At 46.1% G+C, this 22,832-nt stretch overlaps 1 protein-coding gene and 1 long non-coding RNA gene across 7 annotated transcripts in view; one reads left to right on the forward strand and one right to left on the reverse strand.

Annotated features, from left to right (window-relative positions):
• Positions 1-22,832, forward strand: part of LOC309475245 — a 271,995-nt gene that overhangs the window by 69,604 nt on the left and 179,559 nt on the right. The window lies entirely within an intron of this gene.
• LOC309475210 (uncharacterized protein) overlaps positions 1-22,832 on the reverse strand; it is a 118,761-nt gene that overhangs the window by 29,909 nt on the left and 66,020 nt on the right. The gene's annotated exons all lie outside the window — the stretch shown is intronic.

The following is a 22,832-nucleotide window of genomic DNA, read 5'->3' on the forward strand; positions in this document are numbered from 1 at the left end:
AAACTTAAGACGCTGCTGAGATTACAAGTCACATCGATGTCACGTGTCTTTACGGCATTTTTACGGGTTGTGTGTGAACGCACTCTCTGATTCCGGAAAATCACTGGCAGTGTGAATGACCAAAATCAAACGAACCCGGGTCAAATCCCGGGTCACTTTATCCGTGTATTTTCCGGAATCTCTGTGTGAAAGGGGCTATGTTGTTGTTTTAGATGAAGTGATACGTTTATTTAACTATTTTTGTTCTATATTTGTAAAGCACTTTAATTGTTCTTGCGGGGTGATAATTGAGGCTGAATTATAAGGCGCAATTGAAGATTGAACGTTTACAATTGTGGTTCTGATGCATTCTATTTTCTCAGTGAAGAAGTTCATGAAATCATTACTACTGAACTGTAACGGGATATTTTGTTCGGTTGATGTCTGTTTATTTGTTAGTCTAGCCACGGTGTTAAATAAAAACCTTGGATTGTTTTGGTTGTTTTCTATTAGTTTGCGGAGGTGCTCAGCCCTGGTCGCTTTTAGGGCCTTTTTATAACGTGACATACTGTCTTTCCACGCGATTCTAAAGACCTCTAAATTAGTTTGTTTCCATTTACGCTCTAAAATACGGGTTTCTCTCTTTAGAACATGCGTAGTATTGTTAGACAGTGACTGTGTAGTTGCTGGTCCAGTGGAAATCTTTTTATTTACAATATTTTTTTAGTGGTTTCAAATTAAATAAGTTCACAGTAATACTTTGCTCACATTATTAGTGCATTATAAATATTAATTAATAAATTGAAACGACAGTTGGTCAATTTAAGGCAGTCGGTTTCTGCAAGTGAAATTAGTTAACTTGAGTTTTAATTTAGTGCATTTTTACAGTAACATTCTGTATATTACAGTAAAGAACTGTACAATTAACAGTAAATGGCAACAGTGTTGCCAGTATTTAATATGACCGCGCACACAATTTGAAAAGACTCAAACAGACTGGATTTTTTTTCGATCAGGTATGGTACAATTGATTTGATTTCACAACATTTCAACCGGTTCTAATTAGATTTTTGGATGCTGTGAACATGTAAATAAACTAAAAGGGAAATAAAGTTATGAAACTTAACTTTGCCCACAGCCAAAACATTTTGGCAGGAAAAAATTATAGATTCATGGTTAGGTGACTAGATTTGTGAAACATGCTACCATTGAATTCTCTCTCTCTCTTTTTTTAAATTCTGGCTCAGGAAACTTGTCTGTCTCAAGTTCACATAAGTCTCCTACTGGTGCATCCTCAATGAAAGAGCAGGGCAAGAACACTGATCACTGAGAAAAATCGATCATAACTCCAGTAAACTATGGAGTGCCGCAGGGATCTGTATTAGGCCCTCTGTTATTTTCCATATATATGATGCCACTTGGAAATATTATAAGGAAACATGGAATTAGTTTCCATTGTTATGCTGATGACACTCAAATATATATTTCATCACGGCCGGATGAAAACGCTAAATTTTCCAAATTGACAGAGTGTGTTAAAGATATAAAAGAAAGGATGACGCGTAATTTTCTTTTATTAAATCCAGACAAGACAGAGGTAATACTTATCGGTTCAAAAAACCGCCCACAAAACCTCGCACAATACAACTTTAACAACATAGGATGTCCTGTTACTTTATCCTCTACAGTAAAAGACCTGGGTGTTATACTCGATTGCAACCTGTCTTTTGAAAATCATATTTCATATGTTACAAAAACAGCCTTTTTCCACCTTAGAAACATTGCTAAGCTACGTAATATGCTATCAGTTTCTGATGCAGAAAAGTTAGTTCATGCATTCATGACCTCGAGACTGGATTACTGTAATGCTTTATTAGCTGGTTGTCCTGCATCCTCAATAAACAAGCTACAGTTAGTCCAAAATGCCGCCGCTAGAGTTCTTACGAGATCAAGAAAATATGATCATATAACACCGATTTTATCATCACTGCATTGGTTACCTATAAAGTTCCGTATTAATTACAAGGTATTGCTACTGACTTATAAAGCCCTAAACGGCTTAGCTCCAGTCTATTTAACGGATCTTCTATCACCCTATAATCCATCGCGCTCTTTAAGATCACTAAATTCAAGGCTTTTGGTCATACCTGGGATATCCAGAACCACCAAAGGAGGGAGAGCATTTTCACATTTGGCTCCAAAACTCTGGAATAGTCTTCCTGATACTGTTCGTTGCTCAGACTCGCTCTCCCAGTTTAAAACTAGATTAAAGTTGCATCTCTTCAGCCAGGCATTCATATAATCCTACAGTTCAAACTAAAATCCGGCCTCTAGCTCATAAATGCCAGAGGAGAACTGGCCCCCGACTGAGCCTGGGTTCTCCCAAGGTTTTTTTTCTCCATTAGGTCACCTGATGGAGTTTTAGGACACCATTAGGTCACTTGATGGAGTTTTTCGGTTCCTTGCCACTGTTGCCTTTGGCTTGCTCAGTTGGGGATATTTTGGGGATATTTAATTTAATTTTATCAATCAATAAATTCCTCTTGAAACAAACTTTGTTGTATTATTTTAATTTAATACTGTGAAGCTGCTTTGATAAAATCTGTATTGTGAAAAGCGCTATACAAATAAACTTGACTTGACTTGACTTGACTTGGCTGGGCAGCGACTGATGACGTTTCACAAGAACACAAGTACAGACAAGAACGCATATTGAATTAAACAGTTGTTTTTACTACTGTGTCTTTCAGATTTGTATTAAGACACCTTCTTTGAAATAATATCTTTGTTTACTTACAAGCTGTGGGTTTTCTTTTGTGTCCAGTGTAGTTCCCTCAATGTAGCTCTCCACATACTTCAATAACAGACGGTTAAGATCAGACCGAAATGGAGATGGAAAGGATCTGAAATAAATGCAGAGCAACAGGTTCCCCATTTTTTTTAGAGAAGGGTGTTTCCTTATGATAATGTGAGTTCAGTTACATTAGTTCCAACGTCATTTACTGTATGGTTACTAGGGCTTTGACTTTTGCCCAAAAATCATATTCGAAGTTCGTTTGTTTATTAATATTAATATTCGAATGGTCTCTCATGTTCCTGGTCGTCGCCTGGTATGTGAGTTTGGTCCTACATATTTCACACATCACTTTGTCCCTTGTGATTTTTCCCTGTTTCTTTGGGAACCCAAAGTAGCGCCACACGTTGCTTTTCAAATTGTCAGGAGGGTAGATTTCGAACTCCTCGTCAGCCGTGGTTGTTGTTGTAGCCGTTGGCGCGGCCATTGTTTTGGTATGCAAAATAGGCGCTAACCAGGACGCTAACGTCACCTACAGGAGCCCAGATGACCAATAATATAATGCCCATAACAGGTTTGAATATTAAAGGCTGCCTAATATTCGTTCGAATATCTTTTTTTTTTTTTATATATTCGAATAACGAAGTTCGGAGTCAAAGCCCTAATGGTTACACTTTATTTCAATAGTCCACATTCTAACAACTATAACAATTCTAACAACTTATTCTACTAACCCTAAGTGTCAGGTTGCCCTAACCCTAACAGTCTACTACAGTCTACCACTACTTTAATTAGAGTTAGCTGACATGTACTGTTCCAAAGTTCCAAAGTTACTTACTGTATATTAGTTAGTTTGTTAGTAGAATGTCTAAAGTAGAATATCGAAATAAAGTGTAACCTTATTTGGTTTTAGCAGATTTATTAAAGTGCAAGTGACATGAGCTTGAATATATATAATGTATAATATATATGGGCTTGATACTTCAATTCAGAATTCAGTTCATTCTTTCCCGAGTCTCTGCAGAACACTATTGTATAAGTGGGCTATTGGTTTAGGTGTGCGGTTAGGGATGGGAAATAAATAATGAATTTAGCATTTCGGGTAAAAGCAGTTTAAAAATGCCCAAATGCCAACTGATTGGGAAATGCCCATTTTGGTTCGGTAGAGACATCAGTCTCATTCTTTCCCTTAGTGGGACGAGTTACGGCAGATGAGGATGGACATTTAAAGAAATGAGAAGCACCCCCTTGATGACAGTGGCATTGATTATACCTGATCACCTGCTTGATGCTATCCTGTGTCTATAGTCTCCTGCTCCCTGATTACACAGCTTTCTCAAGTAATCATTCATATTTCAGAATCTGTCAATTAACAAGCAGTTAATTCAGAAGTCACTAAATGAAGCATGTTTTAGGTTACCTGAGAAAACGTACTCGGTTACTAACGTAACCTCGGTTCTCTCTAGAAGAGGGAACGAGTACTGCATAATATCTTACGCTAGGGGAAAATCTCTTTTCCGAGAGATATTGAAGCCAAAAATTATCCTTAATTTTTAAATAATGTAAAACGCGTTGCGGCAGCATGCAGACATAGGCAAGACGGCTCGCACGCCCATTGGCTGCCCTGCGGCAACTGCAGCAGCCTATCGAGAGAGGCCCCTCGTGACGTCAGATCCAATGAGGGCGCTTCGCGCCCACTGCGTCACGTCCCGCCGAAACGGGCGTGGCTTGGGCCTATAAATATAGCTCGATAGGCTGATAGAATCTGTTTTTTCATCGCCGAAGCGAACCAGAGCGTGATGCAGGCACGGCAAAGATACGCAGTACTCGTTCCCTCTTCTAGAGAGAACCGAGCTTACGTTAGTAACCGAGGTCTCTCGTACTGCGTAATATATTACGCTAGGGGAACACAGTGTAAAACGCAGTGCGTGCTGAGATCCAACACCAAAGTCCCAAGGGCAGGTGCCCGGGGCTCATATAGTGCATAATCACCAGGGACTCGCAGAGAGTCCAGGAAAGAGGGGCTAGAACAGCATCATTCCCGTAATAAATAGCGTCCTATTAGGAGCAATTTATATCAAAGTGTTCCACACAGTCAGGGCGAAAACTCAGCCTGAACTGATGAATGTTAAGGGTCTTACATTAGACCGAAAGCAGCTTAGCCTGCAAGGCGGGAACTTCTAGGTTATAAAACCTCATAAATGTAGACAGGGAGGCCCAGCCTGCCGCCGTACAGATATCTTGCAAGGCAATCCCACTACGAGGCCATGCCTCTTGTGGAGTGCGCTCTGACACCTAACGGGCACTGCAGGCCCTTAGAAGTGTAAGCCAGCGCTATAGCATCAATTATCCACCTGGATAGACTCTGTTTCGACGCAGCTAGTCCCTTAGAACGTCCGCTGAATGAAGCAAAGAGCTGCTCCGTCAGTCTGAAGACAGTCGAGCAAGATACATAAGCCCTTAAAGCCCTGACCGGGAAAAGGAAGCTCGCGTCCTTTTCCTCATTAGAGACCGGCAGGGCCGACAGGGAAATCACCTGTGCCCTAAACGGTGTGTTGAGGGATTGGTTTGAGTATGACTTTCGAGTCATTTGACCCAAACTCCATACACGTCGCGCTCACTGAGAGCGCTTGCAAATCCCCTATACGCTTTACCGAAGCGAGAGCCAGAAGAAACACCGTCTTGAGAGACAAGTGTTTGATATCTATTGATTGGATTGGCTCGAATGGGGCACTTTTCATGGCTTCCAAAACCGTAGAAAGGTCCCACATGGGGACTGAGGGAGGTCTGGGAGGATTCAGCCTCTTAGCTCATCTAAGGAAGCGGATGACCAGATCGTTCCTTCCAAGTGACTGGCCAAGCGTCGGTTTAGTAAACGCTGCTATGGCCGCTACGTAAACCTTGAGCGTGGATGGGGTTCTGCCCTTATCCAGTAGCTCTTGCAGGAAGGAGAGAACCTCCGTCACCCCACAGTCTGAGGGTGATATGCCACGAGTTGTGCACCAGCTAGAGAACACAGACCATTTCGAGGAATAGAGTAGTCTAGTAGACGGGGCCCTAGCCTGCGTGATCGTGTTTAACACTCCCTCCGGGAGGTTAGCGGGTACACGTTGATGGCCCTCGCATGTAGGGACCATAGTTCTGGGCGAGGATGCCAAATCAAGCCCTTGGCCTGAGAGAGGAGGTCCCTCCTCACCGGTATCGGCCATGGGGCAGTGCTTGTCAGCTGCATCAGAACTGGAAACCAAGCCTGGTTTTTCCAGAACGGAGCCACAAGTAGCACTGAGCATCCGTTTTCCCTGATCCGCTCTAATAGCTGAGGCAGGAGCGTGACGGGGGGGAAAAGCATAGAGCGGGCAGCGGGGCCAGACGTGGGCCAGCGCTTCCCTGCTCTTGGAAAAAACTCTGGACAGCTCTACCTTCGCCCTGCCGAATGTCTTCCACAGCAGTTGGACTGCGGGTGTACGGACCATTCCCCTGCCGGAACATTGTTCCTGGACAGTCTGTCTGGTCCCACGTTCAGATGGTCTGGCACGTGCGCTGCTCTCAGCGAGCGAAGATTGTGCTGAGCCCAGACCAAGAGGAGCTCCGTCAGCCTGAAAAGGTTTCGGGACCTGATACCTCCTTGGCGATTTATATAGGCCACCACCGACATGTTGTCCGAACGGACCAAGACGTGGTGTCCTTTTATCTGTGGACAGAAACGCCTCAGCGCGTTGTCGACCGCCATCATCTCCAGGCAGTTTATGTGTAGGAGCCTTTCCCGCTCTGACCACTGGCCAAAGAACGGTCTGCCCTCGAGCAGCGCTCCCCATCCCGAGGTGGAGGCATCCGTAGACACCACCTTCACACTCGAGGAAGTCCCCAGGCTTACACCTGACCGGTACCAGTCGGTCGCTCTCCAAGGTTTCAGAGCTGAGACGCATTTCTGATCGACCTTGAGGCGAAAAAGACCGGAGGTCCACGCTCGACGCGGTACTCGCGCTTTTAGCCAGAACTGCAGTGGGCACATGCGAAGCAGACCCAACTGGAGTACTGATGATGCTGAGGCCATGAGACCCAGCATCTTCTGAAACTTTCTGAGCGGGCCTAAAGTGCCGCGGCGGAAGGATTCCGCCATGCGCTGAATACTCAGTCTGCGCTGTGGCGATAGCTGTGCTGTCAGTTCTGTGCCCAGAAAAGATATTCTCTGACTAGGAGACAGTGAACCCTTCGCCAAATTGACTTTGAGACCAAGATTCTCGAGATGTTCGAGTAATATGGTCCTGTGTTCTATGAGCTCTGAGTGAGATCGAGCTAGAATCAGCCAATCGTCCAAATAATTCAAAACTCGCATGCCCCGAAGTTTCAGGGGTGCAAGAGCCGCGTCCATGCACATCGTGAATGTACGGGGTGCTAGGGACAGGCCAAACGGCAGGACTGTTTACAGTTATGCCTGGCCCTCGAAGGCGAATCTCAAAAATCGCCTGTGACGTGACGCTATTTGTATTTGGAAATACATGTCCTTCAGATCTATTGACATAAACCAGTCCCCTGGGCGAATTTGCAAGAGGATTTTCCTGGTTGTGAGCATGCTGAACCGGCGTTTCGAAAGCACTTGTGGGGCTTGTCATGTCTGTGAGTGAATGTGGGCGCGGGACAGCGGGCACATTTACTACACTGAAAACACCGTCTGCTTGAGCTGACTGTATGTGCGTTGGTTTCATTTTCACAGAAACCGTGAGACATGTAGTGTGTAGTGTTTGTGGCCACTGGGTCGTGGGCACATTCACTACATTTAATGCACAATCGACATGAGCCGATTTTATGTGTGCGAGCCCTGGAGTGTGGCGGGCTATGCTTGTGTGTAGGGATGAGCACTGGACTGTGGGCATTTTTACTACACTCATAGCACCATCGGTCATGGCCGGAATACCAGAAAATACACTCTTTATGGGATTTATCTGGGTCGCCGTAAAAACGGCGTTTGTGTGCAGACAAACGGGCTGTGGTACCGGCTTGTTTTCTGCAGAATACACTGGAACAGTCACATTTTCTGGAACTGAACGAGCGAGAAGTTTTGGTGGAAGTCTGGCCGCAGCGGGACTTGAACACCGTTGTTTTCCTAGGCGGGCTAGGAAGACTTTGAGGCTTCAGGTTTTATCTCGACCTTAGGCCGGGGCCCACGCGGAGGGGGGTGGCGGCCAGTAGAGCGAGAGCGTGGTCTCGGGTCCCGGGCCTGTCGACGCTGCGAAGCGGCGGCGGTGGGCTGCGGCTGGGAGCTTCGAGCAGACGGCTGTTTAGAGCGACCTGCTGCAGAACTGGAGTGCTTAGGCAGAAAATGCTTCATGGCCTGAGACGTTTTCTGCACCTCAGCGAATCTATCCGCGAAATCCTTGACGGATGATCCAAAGAGGCCGGCAGAGGAGATGGGGGCGTCGAGGAACGCGGTGCGCTCCGAGTCCGACATCTCTGAGAGCGTGAGCCATAAGTGTCTCTCCGCTACGGTGAGAGAGGCCATGCTCCGCCCTATGGCCTGTGCAGCGGACTTAGTGGCGAGAAGAGCTAGGTCCGTTGCGCTCCTCAGGTCCGGCACGCTGATAGCTTTCGGTCCTCCCTCATCCAGTTTACGGAGAAGGTTGGCCTGGAAGATTTGCAGGATGGCCATAGAATGCAACGCAGATACAGTCTGCCCAGCGGCGGTGTAAGCGCGACCGTGCATGGCTGACGTCGTGCGGCAAGCTTTTGATGGAAGCGCCGTCTTGGCACGCCGTCCAGCAGAGGGCGGGCAAAGATGGGCCGCTACAGCTTCTTCCACGGGGGGAAGGGAAAGGTACACCTTGTCTTTAGCACCGTCCACCACGGAGAATGCAGCTGAGACTGAGGTACGCACTCTGGCTGAGAAGGGGGCGTTCCAAGACTTAGCGACTTCTTCCTGAAGCTCAGGAAGAAAAGGCGCGGGTCTTGAGGACGGTGAAGCGCGGGCCCCTTGCAAGAAGCATCCATCCAGCCGGTTGTGCGTAGGCTCCTGGGGCGTAGACCACTCAAGGCCGAGGCTCGCTACGGCCTGCGCAAGCAGACGCATGAGCTCTGCTTCAATATTAGCTCTTTTACCAGAAGGCTGGCGAACAGAGGGGGCGAGATCCACAGAGCTCGACCAGTCCTCACTTCCCGACGCCAGAAGAGAGCAGCTGTCATCCTCCACAAACATGGCTTCCCCGTCGTCATCCATGACGTAAGCGGCGGCAGACGGCGGCCACTGTCCGGCAGTAAGAGACTCGGGCGAAGCAGGCGGCGAAGCTGGCGGGCGAACCGGCGAGCTTTTACAGGTTGGAGGAGGTTCCGGGACCCGCTGAGCACGGCGCTTTTTACGGCGCGGCACCGCAGCGGGCGGAGGTGCAGTCTCGGCGAAAGATCCCAGGCGAGGAACGAATTACGATTCTGCCTACTGATTGCGATTCTTATTGAATCCTAATTTTGATTCCAATAAGGTAAAAAAATAAAACCTATTTAAAATTATTCCCATTTATTCTAATTCTTATTGCAAAACATTTCATTGTAGCTAAATATCATGAACAAAAATCTTGAACAAAAATCAACAGGCAAACAAATTAGCAATTGCACAAATAAATACAACTGAACAAAGATACGATTTAAATAAACAGTGTTCTAAGATTTTCAGGTATTCAGGTACAGAAACTGTAATCAAATGTAAAATGACACTGCACTTTGTAAATAAATTATACATTACAGATATAGTCACAAAAGTCATTCAGTCAAGAACAGGGGGAATTTTCTCTTTGTCTTTTGTTGTTTGACTGACATTATTATAGACACGGCAGTAGGAATATTAGGCCGCTGTCACTTTAAGAGCTGCACGGTTCCAATATACTGTTACACATGCATTTTCTTTGTCTGAACTGTTTACGTCCACTTAAGACATAACTGACTGTGTTTTAGAGGATATTTTGACATATTTTTGTCTGAATTTGTCCGATCAAGTGCAAAAAGATTTGCAGCTGTTTTTAATTAAGAAAGTTCGATAATACAACAGGCTAGGCAGAACACAAACGCAACATAAACAGCTTTGCATTTCAACAAAGACAATAACCAACAAAAAATAGAGAAGGAGAAGTATAAAAATGCAGGTTGAAGAGGAACTCAACAAAATACAGTAAATGCTATGGAAACAAATGAGAACATTAGACACAATGGAAATAAAGAATACAGGAAATAAACACAAAACTCAAACTCAGAAATGATAGGAGCCAAAAAAAAAAAAGTTGTAAAGGCAAACACACACACAAAACACACACATGTTTTATATGACTCATGATACTGTTGTTACTGATATGATACTGTTATATCACTCATGTATTGCTGGTTGTTTGGATGTTCAGTGACAAGAACACATGTTTGTGTTGAACATGTGTCATTAACACATATGTTTTCATCATGTCAGCAATGCTGCATCACAAATGAAGTACTAATTTGAGGCATGGAGCTGCTCATCAAAGCATTGTGAAAACGTTTTATTAGACTAATAGTAAAATCATTGTCAGATCATTTTAATTAATACATGATTGTAATGAGAAATATATATAGCCTATATACGTTACAATAATGAGAATTTGTAGAAAATTGTTTGATTGTCATGAACATAATATTTTAATAGTTTTTTACTAATGCAATTGTCTTTATATCCACTAGATGGATAAAAAAACCAAGGAGCTCAATCAAGAACATTGTAACTTTAGTGCATGTGCTTTATGTTTTCATTCAGCTTTGTATTTAAAGCAGGGCTCAGTAGTTTCGGGATTTCTTCGCTGTATTCTCATTTTTTGCTCGCGGGTTTCTCTCTAGAGCTCCCCCCACAGCTTCGGAATAGATATTTGACAACACTGTTGTAAAAACTCATTGGTGATTCTCAGACACCAGAGGCTATAGATCAACGACATCAAAGCAGATGAGACATTCTTTAAAACGTCTTCTTCATTCGGGTTCGAACAGCGTGAGGGAGCGCAATAATGACAGCATTTTAGCAGATTTCTTTTGGCCGTAAAGCAATTGTTTACATCGCGAGACCTGATATCACGCGATACTTCCTGACGCAGCGGCCGCCGGCCCGCCGGCTCAAAGTTGCAAGTGCGGATTTTCCGCTCACGGGCACCAGGGGGTGCAAAACGACCACCTTTCAGCCCGAAATAAGTAATATAACCATTCCAATGACTCCGAAGCTGTTCAGTTAAGGTAAAAAAAGTTACTTAGAGCACCTTTAAGTATTTTGAAAGGAGAAGCAATTTGTGTCAGCTTATAGTCTGCATTAACTTCTAGAGCATTTTTCTGTGGTGGAAAACTGATCTGTTGAGACCATCTCGACCTTCAAGAAACAGCCGAAGACACACCTCGTCCATTAGCACTTAAGACCCCATTTTAAGACACCAGATGTGGCCAATACTGTGAATTGAACTCACTACTGCAGCCCAAAGTGAGTTATAAAGCATTATCCAACATCTCTTATATGTTCACAGTCCACTGTGCCACAGTTCTGACAAGTGGAATCTATTTTAAAGTAATACAGCAAATAGTTCAAGTGAGATGAGATGCCTTTAAGTGTTTTACTGTGAACCATTGCTGTCCTCTGGTGGTCAAAAACAGTAACAAAACTTGGTGGGAGGGAAAGAAGGATATTTGAGATTTTAAAAATGTAAAAAATTTACGTAATAATCATATCGTAAAATTCAGACTGGACAATAGAAATAAAAAAAAAAGTTGTGGATCTCAAGGAATATTTTTTTAATTTTTTTTATTAAAATGAATAAACAAACCCTTGGAATTAAACAGACTGATTTTCCAGCTGAGCCTGCCATAAGAGATTCATGTTTGTTCAGTTTAATATACTATAGACCATATGTGCCAGAGAAACAAGCGCACAGCCATCTTTCGAATTTTGTGTTTGAACTTCCGTTTTTGCGGTAGATCTGTATATTTCTATGGCATCGCTGTCAAAGAGTAATTAACTGTAATTAACTGTAGTAATTTACTTATTGTAGCATTAACTAAAGTTATCATGAGAATTGTAATGTTTGAAGCGGATGTCATAACCAGGGCTCTCAAGTTTTGAAGACAGGCAAGAGTGACGGTTGTGGACGGGTCGCTATAAGTAACTTTTCAAGTACTTTATATGTCAGCTTATTCTACTAACCCCAACCTAACAGTCTACCAATACTCTAATGAGAGTTAGTTGACATGTAGTTGCAAAGTTACTAGTTAGTAGAATGTGGACTATTAAAATAAAGTGTAACCAGTTTATTATCTATCTGTGGTATGAGCAGAGACAAAATACAGTGTTATACACCATGGCCTGAAGCAACAGTGCAGAAGTTTTAAAAGGTTTTAAAAGAAACTTATACTGTATATAACGTACTCGGTTACCTAACGTAACCTCTGTTCTCTCTAGAGAGGGAACGAGTATTGCGTAAGTTTAGCTTACGCTACGGGTAAAGTCATCTTTTCTCGAGATATGAAGCAAAAAAATTATCCTTAATTTTTATATCTTGTCAACGCAGTGCGCCAGCAAGCAGACCTAGAGCAGGCAATCTAGCGTGCTCATAGGCTGCTCTGCGGCAACTGCAGCAGCCTATCACTGAGCCCTTGGCGTGACGTCACGCCCAATCAGTGCGAGCAGCGCGCCTACGCGTCACGGCCCGAGGCGGGGCGTGGCAGAGGGTATAAATATGGGCTGAGAGGCTGCTTTCACTGGTTTTTGTCGCAGAAGCGAGTGAGCTCGTGGCGCGAGCACGGCGGGTTACGCAATACTCGTTCCCTCTCTAGAGAGAACAGAGGTTACGTTAGGTAACCGAGTACGTTCTCTTACGAGAGGTTCTCTCGTATTGCGTAAGTTTAGCTTACGCTACGGGAACTCCCTTGTCAACGCCGTGCGCGCCCGGCATCCACTGAATGAGTCCCAGGGAAGCCCGGGGAACACGAGAGTGTGAGCCAGGCGGCCAATGATATGGCTAGCGCAAGTACATAAGCACATAGTAGGGGGAACAGAACGGCGCGGCCGGTCTGACTAACCAACCCTTATATTGTACAGCTCAACCAGGAGGGCTAAATCAAACAGCAGTAGCCCGCGCACAGAAGTGGGCCGGCCTACGCGAGATTTAGACTGATAAAAGTTTAGCCTGCAGGGCGGGAACTTCTAGATTGTAAAATCTAACAAATGTAGACGGGGAGGCCCAGCCCGCCGCCGTACAAATGTCATGAATAGAAATTCCGCTAGTCCAAGCCCATGACGAGGCCATGCCTCTAGTAGAGTGGGCTCTAATGCCCAAAGGGCATTGCAGGTCATTAGACGCATAAGCAGCTGCAATAGCGTCCACTATCCATCTGGACAGAGTGTGTTTCGAGGCGGCGAGACCCTTGGTGCGCCCACCAAACGAAACGAAAAGCTGCTCCGAGCGCCTCATGGCGGCGGAGCGCGTAATGTAATTTCTCAGCGCTCTGACAGGGCAAAGGAGATTACTGTCAACTTCGCTGCCGGTAGCCGGCAAAGCTGAGAGAGAAATGACCTGTGCTCTGAAGGGTGTGCCCAACACTTTGGGGACATAACCGTGTCTCGGTTTGAGAATGACTTTAGAGTCATTAGGTCCGAACTCGAGACATGCCGCGTTAACTGATAACGCATGGAGGTCACCCACACGTTTGACTGAAGACAGGGCTATCAGAAAAACGGTTTTGAGCGTGAGGTATTTCATATCCACAGTTTCCATGGGTTCAAAGGGATGCGCTTTCATGGCCTCTAAGACCAGGGAAAGATCCCAAATAGGAACCGAGGGGGGTCGCGGGGGGTTCATCCTCCTAGCTCCTCTAAGGAAGCGGATAATGAACTCATTCCTCCCTAATGCGCGGCCCAGCGCCGAGTCGGAAAAAGCTGATATGGCCGCAACATATACTTTGAGCGTGGAGGGGGACCTGCCCATGTCCAACAGCTCTTGGAGGAAACAAAGCACACGCGACACCTCACATGTTTGTGGATCCAGCCCTTGGGCGGTGCACCATTTATTAAACACAGACCATTTAGATGTGTAGAGCCGTCTCGTAGAGGGAGCTCTAGACTGTGTGATCGTGTTCACAACCCCTATTGGCAAGTCAACGGGTATCCGTTGACTATCCATACATGCAGAGACCAGCGCTCTGGATGAGGATGCCAGATCGAGCCGCGGGCTTGAGAGAGAAGGTCTCTTCTCACCGGTATCGGCCAGGGGGGTGTGTCCGCCAGCCGTATTAGATCTGGGAACCACGTTTGATTCTCCCAATACGGGGCTATGAGGAGCACCGTGTGGCGCGCTTCCCTGATTCTCCCGATGACTTGTGGCAGCAGAGAGACAGGGGGAAAAGCGTAAAGCGGGCCGCTGGGCCAGGTTTGGGCCAGCGCGTCCTCGCTCTTGGAAAAGAACCGTGGGCAGTGCGCGTTGTCTTTTGACGCAAAGAGGTCGACTTCCGCTCTGCCGAAACGGCGCCACAGTGACTGGACTGTTTGGGGATGCAAAGACCACTCCCCCAGGGGAACATTGTCCCTGGACAGTCTGTCTGGACCCTCGTTCAGGAGACCCGGCACATGCGCGGCTCTCAGCGAGCGCAGTGAGTGCTGAGCCCACACAAGGAGGCGTTCCGCCAGGGCGCAGAGTGTTTTGGATCTGACACCGCCCTGACGGTTCACATAGGCTACCAATGACATGTTGTCCGTGCGGACTAGTATATGGTGGCCCTGTAGGTATGGGAGGAAGTGCTTGAGCGCTTTCTCGACCGCCAGCATCTCTAGACAGTTTATATGAAGGTGACTCTCCTGGTCTGACCAAGGGCCATAGACCGGTCTGCCCTCTAATAGCGCTCCCCAACCTAGGTTGGACGCATCTGTCGAGACAACTTTCCGGTGCGAGACAACTCCCATCGTCACTCCCGTGCGATACCATTCGGCTGCTAGCCAGGGCTGCAGGGCTGAAACACAGCCATGATCCACTCTGACTCGTAAGCGGCCGGCCGTCCAGGCTCGGTGAGGCACTCGCGCTTTCAGCCAGCGTTGAAGCGGGCGCATGCGCAGTAAGCCCAGCTGGAGCACTGCTGCAGCTGAGGCCATATGCCCCAGGACTCGCTGGAATGTCCTCAGCGGAACCTGACTGCCCGTCTGGAAAGACGCGGCGAGATGTCGAATGCGGCGCGCGCGCTGCTCTGACAATCTGGCCGTCATAGCCACCGAGTCCAGTTCTATTCCGAGAAAGGAAGTCGACTGGCGGGGCAGTAATGAGCTCTTGGTCCAGTTGACCGAGAGACCCAAGCATTCCAGATGGCTGAGAAGCGCTGTTCTGTGAGACAAAAGCTCTGCCTCTGACTGCGCGAGGACTAGCCAGTCGTCCAGATAATTCAGTATCCGCATTCCTTGTCTCCTCAGGGGAGAGAGAGCCGCGTCCATGCACTTCGTAAATGTACGGGGTGCTAAAGATAGACCGAACGGCAGGACGGTGTACTGATATACCCGACCGTCGAAGGCGAATCTCAAGAATGGCCTGTGACGGGGTATTATCTGAATCTGAAAATATGCGTCCTTTAGATCGAGAGAGATGAACCAGTCTCCCGGGCGAATTTGCGCGAGGATTTGTCTGGTTGTGATCATTTTGAACGGCCGTTTCATGAGAGCTTTGTTCAAATGTCTCAGATCTAAAATAGGTCTCAGCGCTCCGTCCTTCTTGGGTACGAGGAAGTAACGGCTGTAAAGCCCGACTCGCTCAGAGAAGGATAAACCTGTTCTATAGCCCCTTTGCGCAGCAGCTTCGCTATTTCTGCTTGAAGCAGGTGCGCTGCTTCTAAAGTCACTTTTGTCTCCGTCTGCGCTAGAAAGCGCGGGGGGCGACGAGCGAATTGAAGCGAATAGCCGTGTTATATAGTATTCAGCACCCATTCTGACACGCCCTGAATAGCTTCCCATGCTTTTGCACGCATAGCTAGGGGTCGAATGGTCTCTGGGTTCAGATCGCCGCGCTGAGCGGGATGGGGAACCTGTATCAGAGAGGATGGGGCGGCGACGCGCCGCCAGTGCTCGAACACGGGGGCTGGAAAACAGTGCTGACTGGCTGTACAGCATATGATGGCTCGATCGCTACGGATGGAGCGCGTTTTGCTGCTAAACACCCCTGGCGCGAGAGCGGCGTGGGGGTTGTCATGTCTGAAAGTGGGTGCGCGTGCTCGTGAGCGGGCGCAGAGTTTACACTTATAACACGGCCAGTGTTTGGGAGCTTTGTAACCCGAGGTAACTGAGTGGCAGAGCAAGCAGCGGGTAGTTGTGAGCACAGGGTTGTGGGCACATTTACTACACTTGGTACTCGAGCGTGTGTCCGCTTTATGAGAGTGCGCTCTGAGCGTGTTACCATGGGGATAGTGTTTGTGTGTAGTGGTGAGCACATTTTCTACACTTATGACACCTTCGGCCAGAGCCGGAATGTTTGTGAGCTTTGGAGGATCTGCAACCCGGGGTAACTGTGTAACAGAGCGGGCAGTGGGTAGGTGTGGGCACAGAATTGTGGGCACATTCTCTACGCTTAGCACTCGAGCGGCGCATGCCCGCTATGAGAGTGCGCTCTGTGAGCGTTACCGGGGAGACCGTGTTTGTGTGTAGCAGTGAGCACGTGGGAGTGGGCACATATTGTACACTTATAACACCATTGGCGTTTTAGGAAACTGATAGAGCGAATGCTTTGATGGCTCATATGTTTAGACGCTCATAAATACTCAAGCACCATCCTGTGAGCGGGAGGGTGCGAGATGCGGGTTCACTTTCTGTATGTAAGAAAGCTGCCGCGAGCTCGGAGAAGCCAGCAGAAAAAATATATTTATCTGCCGCCAGAGTCGGATTCGAACTCGGGTCTCCCGCGCGGAAGCCTAGTGTTCTGCCACTGAGCCACAGGGGCACACATAAGCTCTCAGTTAGCGCGAGCATATGACAGAGCGTCGTGTTTCGTTTCGGCGTTTGTTTGCAGGCGCGCGGGTATTAAACAGGCTCGTTTACTGCAGTATTAGTATTTCCAGCCGCCTGAACTTTAGAGGGGACTGAGAAATATGTCAGGAACGGAGTTTAGTCCGACCTGGGTGGGACTTCCTCTTTTCGCCGGTGCTCGTGACGTCCGCTCTGATATCCCTTGAGAACGGCGCGGTTGCGCGGCTCGGACAAAGGGAGAGAGAGCGGGAAGATGTCATCATGTGCTGTGACATCGTTAGTTTGCAGACGTGCGTGTATGAAAACAGGCTCGTTTACTGCAACATAGATATTTCTAGTCGCCTGTAGCTTAGGAGGGGACTGAGAAATGGAGGTGGCCGGTAGGTGACGCGCACGACCGAGACGCGGGGTAGCTTTCTTATAACGTAAAGGAAGCCAGCCCGTGACCGCCTACTTCTGACATCCCTTGTGAGCGGCGCGTTTGCGCGGCTCGAACAGAGGGGGAGAGCGCAGGAAGGGCGAGCGTCGTCATGTTTTGCGTAGCGTTAGTTTGCAGGCGTGCGTGCATAAAAACAGGCTCGTTACTCCAATATATGTATTTCCAGTCGCCTGAGCTTAGGAGGGGACTGAGAAATATGTCAGGAATGGAGGTTAGTCCGCTAACACTCTACTCTCCTTTAGCCAGTGACGGGGGGGTAGCTTTCTTGTAACGTAAAGGAAGCTATAGCCCGAGACCGTCCGTTTCTGACATCCCTTGTGAGCGGCGCCGTTTGCGCGGCTTGACAGAGGGGTCTGACGTCATCTGCTTCGTCCCCTGAGGCGACGGCAGTGCGGGCAATGGCCGGCCGCTGCGCGTCGGTGAAGGGCGGGGGAGAAGGAGAGAGCGAGGCTCGCGGGAGGGGCTCCGGCGAGCGCTCAGCTGTCATACCCGGCTCGCTGTACGCAGCCGCCCGGGTAGAAGGCCAGGCAGAGAGCGCAATCACAAGGCGGTCTCCGTCGCTGAGCGTGGCTCTGCACGAGCCACAGGATGAGCGAGGCATTTGAAACAACGCCTCGCGCTCTTTTAGATGCAAAGTGTGTCGCGGGGCGAGCACACAACACACACACATAGAGCAAATAAAGGATATATTCGCCGGATAGCGAAGCAGGCAGGGAAAGCTGAAGGCGGCGAAGGCGGCCGGCTTCCTCAGTCTGAGATCCTCGGCTTGCTGGTCGCTTGTTTCGACGGCGGCTTCCTCAGAGTCCAGCGATGCGGAGAGCTTCGCTGAAGAGACAAAAATCAGTGAAAGCAGCCTCTCAGCCCATATTTATACCCTCTGCCACGCCCCGCCTCGGGCCGTGACGCGTAGGCGCGCTGCTCGCACTCATTGGGCGTGACGTCACGCCAAGGGCTCAGTGATAGGCTGCTGCAGTTGCCGCAGAGCAGCCTATGAGCACGCTAGATTGCCTGCTCTAGGTCTGCTTGCTGGCGCACTGCGTTGACAAGATATAAAAATTAAGGATAATTTTTTTGCTTCATATCTCGAGAAAAGATGACTTTACCCGTAGCGTAAGCTAAACTTACGCAATACGAGAGAACCTCTCGTAAGAGAACCAATGTTACAACATTTCAAAATAAAATAGACACTGGAGAAAGCAAACCCATACCTGAGGAGACTTTCGAGGAGACTTCCACTATGGAATGACAGCACATACTGTATAAGAAAACTGTTGTCCTGCAGGAGTGTTGGAGGTTTTTTTATAGGTCAGGATGTTAAGATAAGCACTGCTCCCATCTTCAGGTTTTTCATTATAACTAACTAACTTTGCACTTTTGCATATCTTTGCATAATTGCATGCTGTATCTATAATCCATGTAAATCAAGTAATTGAACCTAAACGGTCACTGGGAAAAGTTTGTACAGGAATAGTTTAAGCTTTTCTTGGGCTGGGTTGGTGAGATAAGCCCTGCTCCTGTCTTCATGTTTTCAGTAGCTTGCGCTCAGTATCTCGTGAAGTGATCAAGTTAAAAAGCTTATGAACACCTTATTTGTTAATGAAAAATATCTGCATTTTCACTTTCATACTTCTTTAGATCTTTTTATTGCTTTGGCGTAATTTTCACAAGCAATTGGTACATTTTCAAAACTCTTATTAATAATATCACAACAAATCATCAAAAGTGCACTTTTTTTCGAAACATTTCAGAATATTTTCAATTGTGTCTACTAAAGTGTAAAGAGTAAAGTAAAGTTTTACATAGTTACATAGTTATATAGTTACTATATCGTGAGCTTAGAATTATAAGGTTCTATCTCCGTTTAGGGTAGTTCTGAGATATTGAGCATCAAAGTTTTTACATCCCAGCTGGCAAAACTGTTATGTAGTATAATCTACTATTATAGCTCAACAAGACCATCACCCTACAGGTACTTTGAGGATAGAATATCAAAATCCTGGCACATTTGGAAATGGGATTTTTTAAGATGGCCCAAATGGAGATAGAACCTTATAATTCTGAGAGCTCTGATTCTGTTTGGAATTATAAGGTTCTATCTCCACTTTTACAAATAAAACCCCACATTTCAAAGAATAAATGTATATAACCATTGATTTTAATCAATTTATATATTTATAATACAAGCACACAGCTTGATTGGATTTTTGATTTTGATTGGATATTGAATCTACTGGAGATAGAACCTTATAATCCCAACTCGGTTTATGTTTTTGTGAGATGGAACCTTTTTATTTGATTAATTATTAATAACTACTAACAAATTTTTTTTTTTTACAAAAATAACACCACACAGGCATTAATAAACACCTAATGGATCAGATTATGTCAAAAACTCAATTTCGACCAAAAGTGGAGATAGAACCTTATAATTCTAAGCTCACGATATAACTAACCATACACCAATGGAAAGCTTATTTGTTCAGCTTCCAGATTATGTATAAATCTCAATTTCAGAAAATTGTCTCATATGACTGGTTTTGTGGTCCAGGGTTACATTTGTGAAAATAAAATGTCAACATATTGGGTTGTTACGTATGTAACGGTGGGAACGCCTCTGCGTGATTGTGTTGTGAAGCACGTATGGAATCAGTCCAATGGCGTGACGGAACGTCATAGGCGGGTGACATCATCGACCAGGAAACTAAAAAGCGTACGTGAACAAATAATGTCAGCTTCTCATAGGCTGAAACAAGTCGATCACGGGCATGCCGGGAGTATGGCACACTGAAAAAAAAGAACAAAACTGTGCCTTTTAGGGTACAAGTGGCCGTCACTGGGGTGGTACCCTGAACAGTACCCTTTTGTACCTTTAATGCGAGGTACAAAATTTTACCTTATAACTTTATACCATTTAAGGGGCAATTTTGTACCCCAAGGAATGATTGTGCATACTGCAATAAAAGCAGAAAATTGCACCTTATTAAAATAATTCCCAGGGTACGCCCCAATGGCAAAGAAGTTTTGATCCTATGGGGCGCAAAAAAATATCTTAAACTGGCTTACAGATATGCAGATTTAACAGATTTTATCTATAAACTTTCTTTTACAAAGATAATTATTACATCATCTCACAGCAGCAGGTGTGAGTCGAGACAATTAATTAAAAGCTCATCAGACATTACTCAGCAAATATATTCAGAGTTATGAAAAAGTCCTTTAAAACAGTAACACCTTCAAACAAAGTAACAGGAATACATGAAATTGTCTATACTGTAGAATCCTTACAAATCAGGAATTGTTATAATTAAAAGTACTGTTATAAATTGATATCCAGCTAATTAAACAGGCTATATCATGTGCTGCACATAGGGCAGTTGTTCTTCAGCAAGAATACCTAGTGCTAATAAATAATTTGTTATCAACACTGTAGGCATCTTGTGCCTGGTATCAACCTCCTCACCTGGTGAGAGGACAGTCCATTCATTCTCATATTTCACACAGTATGAATAATAATGACGACAAAATGATTCAGGAATTAACAGCTTGCCACACAATAACCAGTGTCCATGTTAAGAATGTACTTAATCTGGAAAAACAATGTAACTTCTTCTGTATGCAGGTGACCCACAGTAAACACATCTTTAACACAATATTTGACCTCATTTATCTCTACGACTGTTACTTGCTGAACCTGTTTGCCTTCAAAATTTACATGGCTGTACTTCTTGTTCACGCTTATTGAATGCTGTAGAGCTGAAGGTAAAGACTGAAATGGTGTGCTCACACAACATCCAGAAACTTTCTCATATTCCCCCCCAACATATTAACAGACGACAATTCCCAACATTGTCTATGCTGATGTCGGTTACTTAAAGTGTCTAAAATGTTAATAATTTTTTTACAAGTGCTAGCAACCTGTTTGAAATAATTGATGTTTGCCTTAAAACCTCAAACACCATAAAGAACGCAAAGGACCATAGCAAAACATCAAACGAGAGTAATGGATTAAATAATGACATTTTGGAGTGAGTACATCACCAAACTCTTCAACTGTACATGACAAAAACTCAGAAACAAGCCATTCTTTTTTTTTTACAACTGGTGCCATTACAATGTCAGAAATTTCACGACAAAGTAATTAGACATGCCAATAGCTACAGCCCTCCGGGATTCTGTGTGCTACCAAAAACGGCAGTAGGCAAAATAAACACCATTTATGTGAGGCAGACCCTACTACATTCCAGTTATGTAGAAGTTTGTCTAGAACCGGGCTACTAACAAACTCTTCCCCCAAACAAACAAAGCAGTAATCATGTGTGTCCAGCTCAGACATAGGACGGGAGCATGGAGGAACACAACGCTTACTACTCTGCTGTTGACTCATTTCTTTTTTGACTTCTTAAACTCTATTAACAGATTTGAGAGAAAAAGATTGAGAAATTAGCATTTTCTGCACACTGCCTGATGAAACTAACTCCTAACCAAACTGTCTCCCGCTCGAATCGAGACCATTCGGCAGACCATGAGCAAAGTCAGGCTAGGCCAAGATCGCACTGTTCATCAGTACCAAAAAATGTTAGGTTTCATGGCTTCAGCATCCACAGTGATTCCTCTGGGGCTGTTGCACATGAGACCGTTTCAGTTGTGGCTAAAAGCCAGGGGATTTCATCCAAGGACCAATCCTCAAAGGCAAATAAAAGTGACGCGCCGCGGGCTTCGTACACTATCTCTGTGGCTCAGACCCTGGTTCCTCGCCTTGGGTCCCAGTCTAGGGGCGCCTTGTCGTCGCAGACTGTTAACGACAGACGCCTCCCTGATGGGATGGGGAGCGGTCTTAAGTGGTCGTCCAGCTCAATGGGAATGGGAGGGTCATCAGCTCGATTGGCACATCAACTGCATCGAGCTGATGGCCGTATTTCTGGCCCTGAAATATTTTCTCCTTCAGTTGAGAGGTTGTCATGTCCTAGTGCGGGTGGACAACACAGCGGCAGTCTCTTATATAAATCACCAGGGAGGTCTGCGCTCACGCAATCTGAACAGAATAGCAAGGCAGATTTTTCTCTGGGTCCAGGACAAGTTCCTGTCACTCAGGGCAGTATACATTCCAGGGCATCTGAATATGGGAGCCGATTTACTGTCCAGACAGAAACTACCGATGGGGGAATGGAAACTCCACCCGGAAGTAGTGAAACAGATTTGGACCAGATTTTACGAAGCGGAGGTGGACCTCTTTGCCTCCCATCATCCCCTCTATTTCTCTCTGAGTCACCCAGCCCCCCTGGGTCTGGATGCGATGGGGCACACATGGCCCAAAATGCGCCTGTATGCGTTCCCTCCAGTTTCTCTGCTCCCGGGAGTTCTAGCCAGAGTTCGCCAACAAGGGTCTTGCCTCTTACTGATAGCGCCACGTTGGCCGAACAGAGTATGGTTCTCGGAGATAATATCTCTCCTCGACGGCTCACCATGGGCGATTCCGGAGAGGAGGGACCTTCTGTCTCAGGCGGAGGGCACGATATTCCATCCCAGGCCCGACCTGTGGAATCTTCATGTTTGGCCCCTGATGGGTACCAATTGAGAGACACTGGGCTTTCGCCGGATGTTATTGAGACCATTCTAAGTGCTAGGGCTTCCTCCACTAGAAAGAGTTA

Source organism: Leuciscus leuciscus, assembly GCF_965113295.1.
Source record: "Leuciscus leuciscus genome assembly, chromosome: 15".
Lineage (NCBI taxonomy): Eukaryota > Metazoa > Chordata > Actinopteri > Cypriniformes > Leuciscidae > Leuciscus > Leuciscus leuciscus.